Source organism: Nannospalax galili, unplaced genomic scaffold (assembly GCF_000622305.1).
Source record: "Nannospalax galili isolate Female #2095 unplaced genomic scaffold, S.galili_v1.0 scaffold1053, whole genome shotgun sequence".
NCBI classification, from domain to species: Eukaryota; Metazoa; Chordata; class Mammalia; order Rodentia; family Spalacidae; genus Nannospalax; species Nannospalax galili.
Window position 1 is genome coordinate 2,142,094 of NW_008333523.1, and position 4,196 is coordinate 2,146,289.

A 4,196-nucleotide genomic window follows, 5' to 3' on the forward strand; every position below is an offset into this window, starting at 1 on the left:
AGGCTGGCTTCAGACCTGCAGTCCTCCTGTCTTAGCCTTATGGGTACTAGGACTGCAGGTGTGTGTCACCATACCCAGTGTATGTGTCACACTATTTAGTGACTGTCAGCTCAGTCTGTTTACACCAGCATTGCCACAAACATGTGAAGAATATGTCACAGTACCACAGTGGGACAGCTGCAACATCACTAGGCTCTAGGCATTTTCCATTATAATTTTATGGGATCACTATTGTGTATGTGGTTGTGCTGGATAGCTTTAGTGTCCACTTGACACACCTGGGTTGAGGGAGCCTCAATTGGGGAATTTCCTCTATTGGACTGGCCTGTGGCCATGTCTGAAGGGCATCTTCTTGATGAGTGATGTGGGAGGGCCCAGCTCACTGTGGGTGGTGCCACCCCTGGGCAGGTGGGCCTGTGTTGCATAAGAAAGCAGGCTGAGCAGGAGCCGAGGGAGCATGCCTGTAAGCAGCGTTCCTCCATGGCCTGTGCTCCAGCTCCTGCCTCCGGGTTCCTGCCCTGAATTCCTACCTTGGGCTCCCTTATGAACTGCGACCTGGGAGATGTAAGACAAATAAACCATTTCCTCCCCAAGTTGGTACTGGTCAGAGTGTTTTGTCACAGCAATGAAGAACAAACTAAGACAGTGGTCCAGTGTAGATGAAAAATGCATTATGCAGTACATGACTGGAGTTTCAGGCTAAAATCAGTTCTGGGCCTACAATTCTGTGTGGTATGCAGGTACTGATGCTGGTTTCTGCAGGCAGAGGGAGAGAATACTCCCTTTGAGTATAAACAGCTTTGGCGGTCAGGAGATAAGTCTCTGGGCACAGACTGGATGGGGAATTAGAACTAAGGATTTTGTATAAACTTGGGACTCTGGAAAGACTATATCTGAGCAGAAAGAAAAGCCATTCATCAGCTGTGGTAGAAAACATTTTTCGTCTGCTTTTTTTTTTGAGATTTGAGTGAAGAAAAATAACTAATCGTTAGACTTAGTATCTGACATCTTTCCTCAGGTGCTTTGTATTCTGAATTTGCATTATGTATGTGGTCTGGCAGTCCTCTGCTGAGAAATCAGTGTAAAAATGGACTCAGGCTGGGTCACTTTGAGAGCTCCTGACAGAAGCAAATTTGGGACTTCTCTTAAGGAGCACACTCAAGCCAGATTAAATTGGGGTTGCAGATGAACCTGGGAGTGATGAGATGTTAAGCAGAGCCCAAATACTCCTGGTGTGGAGAACAGACTGTCTGGCCTTGGGGGCTATCTTCTCAAAGGATTGCTTATCTGAGGGGTCAAAGGTGTGCCCTTGACTGAAAATTTGCTTGATGGAATAAGAGCAAACAAGAGTGATGACCTCTGACATTGGAGGTTTCCAGACTTATTTAGTATTTCTTTTTGCTGTGTTCCTTGAACTCTGGAGCTGATCCAAATTAGGGGCCGACCTTCAGCCTGTATCTGTAGAGCCTGTATCTACATGCAGATGTGAGTTCAGAGGCCCACATATCCAGCCATCTGAAGGGAGCACGTATAGCTCAGAAAGAAAGAGAGGGAAAGAGGGAAAGAGGGAGAGAGGGAGAGAGGAAGAGGAGAGAGAGAGGAAGAGAAGGGGAGAGAGAGAGAGAGAGAGAGAGAGAGAGAGAGAGAGAGAGAGAGAGACTGAGTATCCAGTGGTAGAAATGCTAACAAATCAAAAACTGCTAAATAAGCAGGAACGGACTTCTTTTGCTTAGGATTTAGAAAACTGCAAGGGACTATGAGCCTCATTGTACCACGTGGTTCTGAAGTATCTTCTCCTATCCCAAACTGCCACTGTGTTCTAATAACCTGCATAGCAAAAACTGCACAGGTAGATGTACCCAGGCCAAGTTGGACCAAATGGTGATCTGGAGCTGGGGACAGGGCTCAGTTGGTAAAGTGTTTGCTTTACAAGCATGAGGAGCTATGCTAAGAAATCAAAAATTGCTAAATAAACAGGAAAGGACTACACCTGTAATCCCAGCATTGGTGAGATAGGATGTGGAGACAGGCAGATCCCTGGAAGCTTTCTGGCCAGCTAGCCTAGCCTGTATGGTGGTGTTCCAGGCCAGTGAGACAAGCTGCCTCAAACAAATGTGCAAGGCACCTGAGAAACACCACCTGAGGCTGTCCTCTGACTTGCACATGCACACAAGCATGCATGGATTCCCCCCCCCCCCAAGATGATGATCTATGGTAATACTGTTTACATGCCTGTGCTTACATTTTACTCAGTACTGTATGATTTTATCTTTAGACTGCTTCATCAGCTAGGGCTTAGTTAGGGGAGATGAAAAGGTGTATACTCCATTGGTATATGATTTATTGCTTTGTTGCTCTGTGGAAAACCAAGTACTATTCAAACACTTGTGAAATTTTCCTTAACCCTTTGTTGTGAAATTAGAACCCCAAATTAAAGTCTGTGTGCCTACAATATAATACTACAACCAACTTAATAAAAAAGCACCCATTGCATCACATTTTACTTAACTAATTTTTTTCTTTTTAAAAAAAAATTATTTGTTTTTTTATAGAGGGTCTAGGGTTTCCCTGTAGCCCCAGCTGGCCTGGAATTCACTACATAGACCAGGCTGGCCTTAATCTCACAGATATTCACTGCTTCTGCCTCCCAATTGCTGGGATTAAAGGTGTATACCACTGTAACTGGATTAATTATTATTTTTTATTATGTGTATGTATGTGTTGCTGAGTATGGGTTTGTGCATGTGAATGCAGTGCCTGAGGAAGCCAGAAGAGGATGTCAGATCCCTTGGAGCTGGAGTTACAGGCAGTTGTGAGCCACCTGCGGTGGGTGCTGGGAACCAAACACAAGTCTCCTGGTCTTCTGTAAGAATAGTATGTACCCTTAATCACTAAGCCATCTCTCGACCGCCCACATTTTAATTTACTTAGCACCGTTTCACTTGCTGAGTTTTCAGTTTTCCTATCATTCTGTGTGGAAACATTCCACATGCAAGAGCCCCGTGGAAACCCAAGTGTCAGTCATAAGCACAGAATGACTAGTGATGGAGCCAGGTGAGTGTGTTAAATCCTTTTCTGTGCACTGTCCTATGGAGAAGGTTCCCCATGGATCTCAGTGAATATCTAAAATTAGGGTAATAAAATCTGAGTCCATTTTAACATTAAAGCCCTTTTTCTTTGCTCTAATTTCGCAAACTGCAAATTACTTTCTGGTAATTAAGTATCTCCTAATGGATTGTCTAAGGAAAAAAAATGTACTGATTAGACAAATACAAATAAAGAATACACATGCTAGTTATATTTCTTAGTGAAAATTCATCATGAAACCTACTGAGAATGATCATTGGGTCTCTAGTGTGTCAGTGTGAATCATGATCATTGAGATAAAGTTGATAGATTTTAGCAACTGGGAGCCATACTCAGACCCCAGTGAATTCTTGAGGTAAATGGTCTGAAGGGAGTAGTATCCTGCTAGCTCTTCTGGCTGTGTGCCTTCCTTTTCATATCGACAGTACATCTGGAGAATAGTCTACCCAAAAGTCCATAGTCCAAAAAAAGGGAGATGGACATGTAAATAAACAATTGCAATAATATGTCATAAAGACTGCAATACACTGTAAGAAAAGTGAGAAACATCTATAAGAGTGGAAAGGAGAATGTAATCCTTTACTTTTCCTGGAAATGTTTATATTCCTTCACACTGGTCAGGACTCCTTGTCTGTTTTATTCATGGACATATTACAGGTGTCTAAAAAATGTCTGACATTTAGTAGATGCCTGATAAATATTTTGATATGTACTCAGTTTCCTAAACTTTGGCTCAAATTCAGCCTTCTGTCTCTTTCCAGTCTGGACTATTTTGGTTAAGATTCCTGTGAACCCACTGCTGGTGGGATTGCAAACTTCTGCAGCCTCTATGGAAAACAGTGTGGAGAACTCTTAAAAACTACAAATTAACCTACCATATGACCCGGTATACCATTCCTTGACATATACCCAAAGGACTCATCCTATTGTAGAGACACTTGCACAACCATGTTTGTTGCTGCTCTTTTCACAATAGCTAAGAGATGGAAGCAACCTAAGTGTCCCTCAACTGACGAGTGGTTAACAAAAATGTGGTATATTTACACAATGGAGTTCTATTCAGCAGCAAAGAAAGATGAAATAATGAAATTTGCAGGTAAATGGATGGA